Raw genomic sequence first — 13,740 nt, 5'->3', positions numbered from 1 at the left:
CCTATCACCTTAAATCTTCACTCACAGACAAGTATCTTTGACAGTGTATATATAGGTGTATCATATATAAGAGACAAATATTATTTGTTTCAGTATGTTGGCATTAGTAAAGTTGGCTCAATGCTTACATATATGTATAAAAACAAAATGTACGAGCTGTGATAACTGTTTCTGATAGAATGAAGAGTAGACTGATATATGAAATATTCCTTTATTGGGTGAGAAAATCAGACCATGTCATAAATGCTTTAAGTCATACAGAATAGAATTGGATAAACACTGGAAAAGAAGAGGATTTTGAGATAGAGGGATATGAATTCCTCCACTTAGATAGGACTAATAAAAAGGGAGGTGGCAATCTATGTTGATAAAAATTTAAGGTTTGAAAAAATGAGAAGAATGACGAGGGTGGTAGATGGAGTGATGGATGTATAACAGTGGAAATGGATCTGTTCCTGTCACATCCACCCCGATTACCAGATAGAACACGCCTCCCGGGCTCTCGGCTTTGGGCAGGGTGTTCCATGGACCTAGGGAGATAGTGACAGGGTTACGAGAAACAGAATGATCCCTTTGAATTGCTATTCCTTTTAGGCCCCGCGGCACATATGGCTGCCATCCTACTCCTGTCCAAGTTACCACATTCTCCCAGGAGCACCACTGACCTGCTGTGTATGTATGAATGTGTTTGACCCACGAGGGGCTCCAATAAGAGTGGCTGGAGCATATCATGGGGTAGTTACAAACCCACACATCATATACCCTCCAGCTGCTACTAACTCCTGCACACTTAATGACGTCACACAAATCAAACGTAAATGAGCTGGCAGACCCTTTAACGTTTTAATTTAATTTAATTCTATGCCATTATATTTGCTGAGACACTCATCCCCTTTACCTGACACCTCGCCTTTAGTCTCTTTACCGATCCTGTTTTAGCAACTACTGTCTCAGGAAGTGCTGTGCTGGACTGGCATCCGTGTCCGACAGATTCACAAAATGCGCCCTGCAAAAGATAAACAAGAAAACACACGGCCGTAATCAATATTAATGCACATACACAGCAAATTCAAAAGTGTTAAATGTTTTGGTGTTAATAGTCTTCTTGCAAAAGTAGAGTTAATTTTACTCTAAGCAGAGTCACATTCTTTTAATGTAACTCTGAGGTGTAAAATGATAGTAGTTAAAATCGAGTGTTAAAAATGAGTGTTTCTCTGTCAAATCTGGAGGTGTTACAATGGAAACATTAACTCTTGACCTCTTAACTCTGAACTCCTACAGGGGCTATGACCAGTGTTGGGGAGTAACGGAATACATGTACCGCCGTTACGTATTTAAAATACAAAATATGAGTAACTGTATTCCGTTACAGTTACCGTTTAAAAAGGTGGTATTCAGAATACAGTTACTTTGTTGAAATAAATGGATTACACTGCGGTACTTTCCTGTTTCATATTGTCGCGGGTCAGGACTGTTTGTGTTTTGTTTGACAGCTACGTTCTGTTGTTCCAGGCGGCAGCGTAATGGTTGCCATGGTTACAGGGCGACGCTCTCTCTCTTTCTGCGACTGTGTGTTTCCTGGGTGAGAGAGCACCTTTTCGTTGTTGTTGTTGTTATTGTGCTAAGCTAACAGGCAGAATGCTACGAGCATAGCTCTAAAGAATGTAGCATCATCAAATCAAATCAAATCAAATCACTTTTATTGTCACATCACATGTGCAGGCACACTGTCACAGCACATGCGAGTGAAATTCTTGTGTGCGAGCCCCACAAGCAACAGAGATGTGCAAAACACAACAACACAAACCAGCAAATACAAGAATGGCTACATCTGAAACTAATAAATATATGTACAATATATAATAGTGTATGCATTTCTGGATGTGTATACTAAATATTATCCTACGTGTGTGTGTGTGTGTGTGTGTGTGTATACACATTTTTACAAATTAAATAGTAAAAAAAAAAAAATAAAATAATAATAATAATAATAAATAAAATATATAAAAATATACAGAGTTGGATATGTGCAAAACAAGTGGCATTTATATACAGTGTGTGGAGTGCATAGTGTTGCAGTTCCCGTAGTGAAGCTGAGGTGTCTATGAAGTGTTCAGTGTCTTCTTGGTCTTGTAGACACTCAAAGCCTCAAGAAATGTGTCCATCAGTCCCTCATCAGCAAGTTTTAATGTTTTAACTGGTACTAAAACCAAACGTATTACCTCCATATTTTAAGTCATTTTAGTTTTCCAAGTTCACAAAACCAGTTAACTAATGTTTATTTTTGATATCTGGTTGTAGTTTTATTTAACTATAATAAGCTTGGTTTAGGAGAAGATTGTGGTTTGTGTTATTATCCAGTGCAGCGTGAAGCGGTCCTTTACAGGAGCTCGACCAGCCTCACTGATGTCGTCCAGCTGATGCATCGTGGCACTGACATTGTGTACGACACGTGCTCTTGTGTGTTTTGTGGATGATTATTGGTGTCATTTTTTGGTGTTGCAGGTTTGTAACATTCTGAAAAAAAGCCCAGAGAGCCTGCATCGGTTTCTGTTCCCGATTTTTTTTTTAATTACACGTCAGAGTGTAAAACAAATCCAGACGTAAGTCAAAGCTGAGACTACGAGCTGAGCTGGCAGAGTAGAGCGACCCCTCTTCTGATCCAGTGCTCCGCAGGAACATTGGAGTTGAGTGTCATGGCGATGACATAATTGGTGGAGTGTCCAGTGGTGGACAGGGTGCTACGTCGCTCGCTCGTCTTGTAGACGGGCGCCAGATAACACATCCTCTCAGGAATGTCGCCTCGCTTCATGGGCTTCAACCACATCTGACAGAGAGAAGCACAGAGTGTTACAGAGGGGACGGGATGGGGTGGTCGCACCTCAAAGTGTTGGGTGTGCTCTGTTTAGAGTTTGGAAAGCAGCCGTGGTTGTGTAGAGGTTGTTTTCCTTTCATAAGATTTGACTGGTGGAATAATTCAGCTGGCTTTGGGGGTTTGCTTCGCCTCCGCTGATGACACACAAAAGGAAACAGCCCTGATTGCAGGATAAATGCACTGTGATGGGCGTGGGTGTCTTCAAAGGGGTTCAGAGGTCAGGATGGAGCGATAAGCAATCGCTGCAGTGGAAACTAACCTGGCTCTCGATTTGTTATCCAAACATTAACTTACAAATTGGAACTTTGGGGACATAAACTTATAAAACAATAGCATTAACGAGCAAGAGCTCCCTTGGGCTATTAAGAAGTCTTGGTTATGCAAAAGGCATAAACTGGGCCACTCTAAAAAACATCTTTAAAAACCCAAAAAACAAAAACTGTTTGTAGACTTGCAGCCTGAAAAACTGCTCATCTGGTTCCATAACGGGCGCCTCAGCGAAGATTTGCATTTCAAAGCCAGGCGCGGCAGCCTCTGTTGTGCTGCTTTTTTCTCTCCCCACAAATAATAAACACATTTTTAATTAAGTTCCGCTCTTGTCAAGAACTGATTCTGTTAATAACTTGCCCTGAACTGTCTGAATATTAAAAAAAACAGTCAGTCTTGTGCATAATTCATAGGCGCTGACTGCATTGTGAAGAACAGAGAATAGAAAAGATTCAAACCGTAAGGAAAACTTGATCAGTGGCTGCTCTGAGCCACCGAGCCGGTTACTTCCATCACTCTGTCAGTCTGCTTTCATATGCCACAGCATGCCCTGCTAATTAATAAAAGGATGGGAAGGAGACAAGTGTCCTGCAGGCAGAATGTAAAATAGTGCTGAGGCTGCAGAGAACATCCTCCTGGGTGAAGCAGCAGCTACACCCACAGCGGCTGCTGCTCGCTTCCTTTGCAGTATTTGTCCCTTCTTAAGTAAAAGCTGTCGCACTGGGGTTTACAAGCAACGCAACAATTAAAAACTTTTTCTTTCTGATGGCCAGAGGGATTCACACAAGCACAATCAATAAACCTCCTCCCTGCAAACTTTATGTAAGAATTTGTTATGCAACATGGCTTTTTGGGGCCTTTTTGGACCAGGTGCCTGCAGTGTTTTGCTATCAGCTCCACAAATTCATTTAACAGTGCGCACAATGAGCTTTCAAATCCACAAGCTGTAATATAAAGTGTAAACCAACACGCTTCTCTCTACGTGTTTCTGCATGGGGCCTCACCAGGAAGGCATTCATAAGCCAGTTTCACACACGCGCTGCAGCGTTTACCTTCCAACCGAGGCCTTTCAAATCCAGTCATTTGAAAGTTTTGTGTTTTTTTCCACTGAATTATCAGCTGGTTACAAATAATGCTTTTTTTCCTCTTATTCTGCCATACACATCATGATTTTTTGCCTTGACACTGATGCTTAAATCTGGAATAGAAAATAGTGCTGAGTGAAAACTAAATGATGCCTTTGGGCTGTGACATCAGGAAACAGTTTTTAAACAGAGCTCAATCTGTTTATTAGCCCTGAAAAACTCCATAAGGATGCGCTGTACTTGTGAGGGCTCACAACAGCTGCAAAAAATTCAATAAAAAGCACAAAATTATTAGAAATAAAAGGTGAGGACCAACATGAATGAAATGCCGATTGCTCACCACAGGCATGGAGTCGTGCAGCTCTTTGGGATAGGACTCAGCAAGACGTTTGGTCTTTCTGTCCCAGCGCGCCCCATCAAGGAACAGACCTCTGATATACACACCTGACACAAACACACACACAATTCATTCTTACTGTGATATTAAAACCTTACCTTCTACAAACTGCAGATTTGGACAAACACATTTCTACATGAATTAAGCTGAACTGACCTCTGCTTGTTTGCAGAGTGCAGCAGGCTCTTCCTCTAATAGGCTGGAAAAGAGGGCATGACTTAGAGATAACTAGATGTTGGCACCAGGGGCGGAGCGTGGGGGTGGCTTACTGGGCTTAAGCCCGGGTTGTTTTGTCAGAAGTATTTTGGAGTGTAATTTTTTCATAGTTAGATGCCTGGCTGACAACTGTATAAAACAAAAAGTACACACAATATTCGAAGCACATAGTGCACACTGTGGGAATTTACGACTGTGCGTGAATCCCCCCTGATATTGGTATGATCCGAGCTCGGGCACTAAGCGACTGAGCAAGGGGGCGGGGCAGCTGCTGCCTGTGTGCGCTGTTGGAGAAACGGAGCCAGCCATACTAAGGAGAGCTGAAGTTTGAGCTCTGATGTTTCTTCACCCCTGTGTGTAGTGATGGGCAGATGAAGCCCCATGAAGCACTGAAGCTTTTCATCCAATTGGTTCACCCCAACGCGAAGCTTCATGAAGCTTCATTTGCTCTAGCAGGACACCTACTGGACGTAAAAATAATAGCTGGCATGAATTTGAAGAGTGTGGCCTTTTGCACACAGCCTGTAAATGTCAACAACAAAAGGAGTGTGTAAAACATGTATATTGTAGTGATGGCAGTATACTGTGTATATTTATACTGGCAGTATGGAAAATGATCATTTGGAAATGCTTAAAATGGAAATGATCATTTACTGTGAGGTGAGGTGTGGTTGGGGTGTGGACAGTAGTTGTGCTTTTGTAACGTTGAGGTATGGACAGCTACACACTGAGGCTTTGAGCATCAGTCCTGCCTGTTCACATTTTATTCTGTAAAAACTAAATTTTCACTGCTTCTATAACCTTTAGTGGGGAGAACATAGCTAGGATTTAATGATTTAACACATCTTTTAAATCCTTTGTCCTCCACAATGCTAAATGGCTGGGAGTCCTCAATCACCATGCTGACCAGGTCTTCATCTATTTGAGATTGTTCTCCTGAGGAAAGACAATAAAGACAAAGCACAAGAATAAATATCACACACGTCACTTATTACAGTTGTATAATATTGTTATATCATTTAGTAACATTACTGCATCCTATATTATCATTGCATTTGATGGCTCACCTGGTCTTGCTCCACGATCGGTGTTCCTCTTATTCTCATGCAAAGCTCTGTAGTGCCTAAGCATGGATGAGGTGTTGTTGTTATATCCCAGCTCCCTGGCACATAGCAAACACTTCACCTTGTACAAAAGTACAGACAGCTTAACATAGGTTTTATTGCACCATCAGTATCATGAAAATACATCTTCTGTAGAAATTTACATACCTTGTTGGGAGGAATAAGATCAAAATGTTCCCACACAGGGGAGGACATCCTCCTCTTCTTAGCTGGCTCCATTCTCTCCTGAGTTTCTCTCCTCACTCTCAGAAACCTCCAAACGGTCTCCAAACTCTCTCTAACCGCAACTCTCCATCAAACACCCACATTTTGAATGAAGTCTGAGGGGTTTATATCGCTGTCATAGCTCGCGGCAAAGTTCGAACCACTTCATGAACCAGTCACGTGGTACAGCCGGGCAGCGAGGCTTCGGACGTCATCATTTTCAGCTCCTCCCATAAATGAAGCAAGCCTCGATACGCGCATCGCGGAAACGCCCCCTCCATTACTCGACACAAGCTTCGAAGCCTCGATACAGAACGTCACATCACTACCTGTGTGTGTGATATGTGATTTCCTACATGCTTGCAGAGCAGAGCAGCAGTTTGTGCTCACAGATGGTGACGGTGTGGAGAGACGGTGGTGTTTCCTCAGGAGAACCAGCAGAGTCACTTGCTGACTGATGCTCGTCTGCACTGCACAGAGGAAATCAACTGACCGAGGTTTGTCCAGTGACGTGTTATGAAATGTATATTTGTTTTATGCTTACAGATATGTTTTTCTTGACAGAGGCTCTGCAGAGGTTAGACAAAGCAGAGAAAGCATGTGCTTTACATTTTACTGTGATTTATTGAGATATTTGTTGCCTGATGTTCAGCAGGAATGGAGAAATAGAATCAAAGGGAGATGTTTTTGATGTTTTTGTAATGATGTAAATCCTAAATATTATTTATTTGCTTGGTTATATTAGGAGTGTTTCTGAGTGAGGGGGGAGGAGTCATCATCCAGGTAAAGTGACGTGGATCAGTGGATACACTTGTCTCCCCTTTAAAGGAGACGATCCAAGTCATCCTTAAATGTTAGCGCTTTCAAATACACAAACATTTTTAAAGGACAGAAATGAACATCCAACTTTGACTGTAACACAAAATAAATCTTTGCATGTGTGTTTTCAAACTCTCAGATGGGCAGCATATCAGTCTTGGACTGTCTGACCTGCAGCACTGAATGACCACCACACATGAGCATGTTCCTGCAACATTCAGCATCTGATCCTTCATCTGTGTGCTTCTGCTTTTGGTAAGTACAGTTACCCAACTACAGTAACTCTAAACACATGCCATCCATTTCTAACAGCCTGGTTACTTCCTGTCAGTTACTTTAGAAACCATGTGGTCACCTGACCTAACACTGTTTCTTCTTCTTCCCCTTAATGTTCAAGTGTCACATGTCAAACAGCTGGAGAGGAAACTACACCAGTGTACTGGGATGTTTCACCAACACGTGCCAGATGCTGTTCCTTCATGGTGACATCACCAGAGACAGCCCCGCCCACCTCAGGACCTCACCATTGATCATGATCACGATGACAGCGAGCGGAACTAAGACTGTAAAAATCCACGACCAGAATGTTTCTTTCTAATTATTAATGAATACTGAGAGCCTCTTTCTGTGTTTTGTCTGTTTTGGGTTTTTACCTCATTTGTTACTAACAAAGTTCACAAACTCACACAGTTTACATTCTGTATGTCTCCATCTTTACCAGCCACACTCTAACTGCATTTAAGAAAAATAATCCTTAGAAATCGTCGTTTTTCTCTTTTGTAATTGATGATAATTCAGTGAATATACTGCACTGCTTCCTTTTATTAAGTCTCACATTGCTTTAAGTTTTTCAGTGTCCAGTTATTTTTTTACTGCTGTTTGAATTCTCTGTATGTTTGACCCTGTAGACTGTTTGATGGACTGCTTGTCTTCCTGTTTGTAACCGCCGCCTGTTTTTTAATAAAGATTTGGATTTCTGACTTCAACACAGCCTCTGCGTGTCCTCCCTTTGTGTCCTCTTCCTCTGTGAATGTGTTGCATGTGTCACAGATTCATTTTATTAACAGCTTTCCCACAGTGAGTTGCATCAGCATTCATTCACAGCACATAGCAGAAGGATTCAGATTAATAGAGTGATCTTACAGTCAGAATGATCCTGACAGAGTGCCACTGTAAATGATCTTTCATCAGGTACATTTTAAAGTTCAGTATTTCAAAGCAGGAGTTATGAAGAATCATGCTGGCATTAGGACTAATAATATGTACTTACAAAGTCAAAGTTTTTTAATTATGCTAGAATATTGGAAGACAATCAACTTTTAGTGTTTTCCGCATATTAATTATTCTGAAATAGAGACGTGACCCTAACTGTACAGAAGCACTAAACAACTGACAATCTAACAGACATCATTGGCCTGAGCCGTCATGCACAGTGAGTCTGATCCTTTGCTGTGAGAGTCTGACAAGCATGTTTCTGGTCAGTTTGGAACAAATAATATCACAATGTTGATCTTTTTTTCAATATTCCTTCTCTTTTACAACACAAACTGTGATTAAAATGTACTTATGTTCACAGCATGTAATAATACTGACAGTCCAGGGCATTGTGGTCTGTTGAGCAAGGGTTAGGGTTAGCAATTCAGACATATGTAATCAATATTAAACATCTCTGACGTGGGCCACTGTCCGCAGTGTTGGGAAATCCATAGCAGGCTGGAACGAGTCAAGGTAGGTGAGCATCCACGAGAAGACACAGCAGATGCATCCTACTAATACTGACAGGACCAGGAGACTCCAGAAACCGAGCATCTTCTCTTCAGTGCCATCCTCGCCTGTCACCCTCTCTGCCCGCAGCTCTTTGAGTATGGGGTAGATAAGGGCGCAGAGAAACCCTTATTACTAATTTGTATTATAATTCAATTTTCATGAAATATTCATATTCAGTATCGGTCCTTTTATATTAATAACCACGTATCCACTAGGGGTGGGGGAAAAAATCGATACTGTGTAGTATCGTGATATTTTGTTTGCTAATAATGTATCGATACAGGGACAGCAGAAATCGATATTTTGTTACAAACAATTTTTTCTCTGAAGTCAACATGCTCTGGAGTCAGAGCATGTTGATCCTTTTTCTGAGCAAGAATCCTGACATTCCTTCACTGTCCAAATGTGTTTAACTTTTTTTTTTGGCAGCAATAAACATGACAGTTTACTTATTTTAATTTAAGACATGTTCAATTTTAATTAAGTTTAAAACTTTTTTATTTAATGTAAAATTATATATTTTTTTAATTTACTTTCAAATTCTTCAGTTGCTGAATGGGCTGCATAGTTTTCATAAATTGCATAGTTCAGAATAGCTATAATTGTACCAGATGGTTGCATTCAGTTAAGTTGGACTAGACTGTAATACAAACCGTTCAGTTTGTCAACAATAAAACTGACTGAAATGAGAGAAAGACTGAGTGTGAGACTTTGATATTAGATAAAATGAATATATTGATAAAGTTTACCTTTATGTGCAGAATTTAAATATCGCAAAATATTTTTAAAAAATCGCAATAATATCGTATCGCGAGTTGTATGGTGATTCCCACCTCTAGTATCCACCCAGGCTCATGGTGGGGCAGGGCTCTGTCCTGGAATACTTGAGTACAAGGTAATGTACACCCTGACCAGGTATCCAGTCTGTCAGAATTGTTTTCAATATTTGGTTCAAAAACATGAGTGACAACAGAAATCCAACTAGGATTCTTGCATATGATGAATGAAGTCTGTCTTTGACTGTATTGTCCAGCTGATCCATCAAACCCCCAGCAGGTGAACCTTATTCATGACATAACACGGCAACAATGTAAAAAACGAAACAGCAACAGTCTAAATGTAAAGTGCATTCTAATCTCCTCTTCAATAAATCATATGCAAAGAGTCATTCGGGACTGTAAAACGTGAACTACAGAACCCAGAGTCTTCATCATTAAATCTCTGGTTGCTTCATTTTTCTATCCTGTATCAGATACTTTAAGGTTAGGTTAGGTAAAGTTGCATTCTCATGGTGAGGCAAAGTGCTTTATGTGTGTGCGTGTCATGTACGGCTATAAAAGGCCTATAATTAAAGAACAAAGCGGGGTTTGAGTTCGAGTTGCGGCAGACTGTCACTACTTGTAAATGGAACGCAGCCTTCCTACGGCGGACAGCTAATAACAGGAATCGGACGCGGTCCACCCAAGTCCACAGCAACCACCATAGCAACTGCCTAGCATGACCTTAAAAACATATTCTGTCTTCATAACTATCAAAAACATGAAATGATTTGCAAAGTGTGAAAGTGTTACAGCTGCAGAGAGCTATGGCGGCATCTTTGGAAGCTGTTTACATAGCTAATAATATACGATGTATACTACAGTGAATAAGGTGATTGCGTGCACAGCGTCCACACGCTGCAGAGGGTAAAGACATTACTTCAATATTGTTTTATATTGATATATATTTGCCTTCTGTTGACCATCACCTCAGGTTCACCATTACAGTTTCAGCAGACAGATGCACACTGTCTAAATATGAACACACTCAAAAACTCATGTCTCAGAAATAAGCACAGCTGTTCATGTTTGTCATTAGAGTTTTATTTGTAAGAAAATTATGAACTTCATATTGTGCATCAAATAAAAGAACATTTCACAACTCTGAGTCAACAGAAACAGGTAACAGAAATGTCTCTAATGTGTACAGTGTAGTGTAAGCATTAAAAGATCATAAAGGAAACACTAACATTCATGTGAAACTAATTGTAATAAAAAATGAACAGGTGCTTTATAGATTTAAAAGAAAGAATCTGAAAACAACACTTTTTTGGTCTAAGTGATCAAAGTAGAAAACAGAACTGATGTTCAAGAACAAACCGTAGCTGCACTAATATTACACATCTCCATTGTTGTGGTGAACAGACATGTTGCTTTTAAAACCACATGCAGTGTGTGACCATGACTGTTCACTGAGACCATGAACGCCACTTCGCTGAAGCATTCGCCTTCGTCTTCTTCTAAAATGGAAGCAGAAGCAGCACGAGCTGCTTTGATCTACTGAAAGGAAAAAGCAGAACATCTGAGTTGAAACCAGTCAGCTGAAATCATTAAGACAGGAACAAATTCAATGCAGTGTCTCAAGTGGCTTAGCCTGTTACAACTGTTGATACAAGCTAAATACGGTTAACACACAGTGTCAGGGAGCTCCAGTGTGGGAACTAGTGGCTTTAGGTTTGTAGTCATTTAACTTTCATCCATCCATTCATTTAATTCAGGAGGAAGAAATGCCAGGTGGGTGCAGGCTGGTTACATGCATTTGGTCCCATGCTGTCTTAAATGACTTGGTTCACTTTATGGCTGGGCTGTATGTGGGGTTATATCATGTTATTTGGGCAGGAGTACCTGTCCTCTGTTAGACTTAGAAAGTTTCTCCATAAGTAGAGTTTCTAACTCTTCTAGCACATCTGTGGCTGACAGCTTTTTGGTGGCTCTTTTTACCCCACACTGGTTGTGAGTGTGTAAATAGCCCCACTAGTTCTTTTGGGTTGCAGTTAACTTGGGAGGAAGAGGTGGGTCTGCCATGACTAGATGAATAACAATTATCTGGGATACATAAATTTCATAATGCATGCATGTATCTCTATAAACCTGCCTGAGGGCTGCCATTTTTACATTCAGTTATTTCTTTGTTGAATCTAAATAATGAATGTGTTACAGTTAACACACGGCCTGAAGTTCTTCTCTGACATCTTCTGCCATCAGCTTTGTCTGCTGGTTTGAGGACAATAAACCACAAAAAGATGATTTAGTCACTTTGTCTGCATCATGCAGCTCGAATGTGTCGTGTAACGATGTTGAATAGCCGTCGTTATCCCTCTGCTGTGTCAGTAGGATTGTACTGTACAGCATCTCATTGATATGTGAGGAATGCTAATGTAAACAGACTTACATCATTAAAACATAAAGGACAGGAGATATTTAGATATTTTTATATTTATATTACATTTTATAGCTGACGGATTTTACTAAATAGATAGAATTTACTAAATAGCTGGATGAACATGAAAAATATGTCTATAATAACAAATGACCATGAGAGCCAGTAGAATTAATTCAGCTGGACACTCGAAAGACGTCCTTAAATGCTCTTTAAGTGGCAGAACAGATGAACAAACAGTTAATCGCTTACTTGAGATGAAATCTGCTCAGCTACTTTGAAGACAGCTTCTAACTGGTTCCTCCTTTAACAGGATGACTGCTCAGGGGTAAGGCCATCATGCAGTCCAGCAACCTTTATGGTTCTGCTTTGATTCACCAGGAACTATTAGGGAAACCTTCCAGCGCCTCCTGTGAAAGACACAGGCATAAACACACAAACATTTATTAACATGTTCCACAGTGTTCCAGTTTGATTTTCTTATCCTGTGGACAACAACGTACATGGATGCAGGTTTATTGTTAACTTTTGTAAGGTTTATTTAGTGAACATATCCAGCTGCAGCTCCACTGTGATCCTGAACTGGATAAGCACTTAAGAAATGTGTCAATAAATGGACATACATCAACTTACTATATTTATCCAAACAGACTGGACCAATAATGCTTCACTGAGTTAGAGACTTTAACAGTCTCTTCTATGTAAGAATGTCTCGTGCTGATAGACCTGCAAACTTGACAACAAAGGTTTTTCAGACTGCATGTAGCTGTCCTCTATGTCAGCTCACACATTTACATTTATGTCACACTTATTTCTGCTTTCCCATTTTATAATTATTACTTACATTTTGATTAGATACCTTGAGTTTGTAAATGATCAGATTACATAATTGGAATACAATGTATCCAATTCAGGGTTGCGGGAGGATGAAGCCTATCCCAGCTGATACAGGACAAAGACAGGCTGCCAGTTTATTGCAGGGCTAATACAACATGTGTAACAGAAAATCCACTTAAATGTTTGATATTTCTTATAATAATCATAATTATGACTATTATTTAAAGGTTCCTTCATAAATACATTTAGATTTTTTATAACCCCTAAAATATAAACCTGAGCTGTTTCAGATTCTGACCTCTGACCTCAGTGACCTGGCTGTGTCCTCACTGCAGCTCCCTCTTGGAAGTACGTCTGCTTCTTGTCTACCCCCAGTGTTGACCGCCTGCCCTTGATATCACGTACTGTAACTGAGGAACAAAAAAGGACAAACACTTGCCTTCATTTAAAAGTACATTCATACAGAGATAATCTATGGAAACACACTAGTTCACCCTTTGGGAGAAATCAGTTCCTGTGAAACATTTCTGTATATGAACATCATGTGGAGAATGAATGAAATGAGTTCTTCAGGTGACTCAGCAGTCCCACACTGACAAATGAAATCTAGTTAAACTATTAAGCATCTTTGCTCTTCTGAAATCTGTGTTAAACAACAACAAACATAAATTAGTAACAAAAATACAGCTGAGTAGAGGCTTTACAAACCACCAGCAGCCATAATGCTGAATTTTAATCTTCAAATGTTTCTGAGCCGTCTTCAACCTGCTTTTAACACATTAAAGTCCCACAGTCAATGCAGCCTGACTCAATCCTACATGTTCAGCACACAGAGACACAGAGGTGCCGTTTAAAGTTTAGTGTTAACTTGAGTCACTGATCATTTGCAGTATTACAGAGTCTGGCAGTCTTTGCATGATGTCCACATCACTGTAAGTTTCTAGCTGACTC

At 40.3% G+C, this 13,740-nt stretch overlaps 1 long non-coding RNA gene across 1 annotated transcript; it reads left to right on the top strand.

The window, feature by feature from the left end:
• Positions 1-6,534: 6,534 nt before the first annotated feature.
• Positions 6,535-7,518, top strand: LOC143416942 (uncharacterized). Its single transcript, XR_013097176.1, has 4 exons — positions 6,535-6,665; positions 6,914-7,021; positions 7,127-7,242; positions 7,385-7,518. It is a non-coding gene; the product is annotated as an uncharacterized LOC143416942 (long non-coding RNA).
• The last annotated feature ends 6,222 nt before the right edge of the window (positions 7,519-13,740 follow it).

This window comes from Maylandia zebra, linkage group LG3 (assembly GCF_041146795.1).
Source record: "Maylandia zebra isolate NMK-2024a linkage group LG3, Mzebra_GT3a, whole genome shotgun sequence".
In the NCBI taxonomy this organism is placed as follows: domain Eukaryota; kingdom Metazoa; phylum Chordata; class Actinopteri; order Cichliformes; family Cichlidae; genus Maylandia; species Maylandia zebra.
The sequence above is the reverse complement of the archived record's forward strand: the minus strand, read 5'-3'. Positions and strand labels throughout refer to the sequence as shown.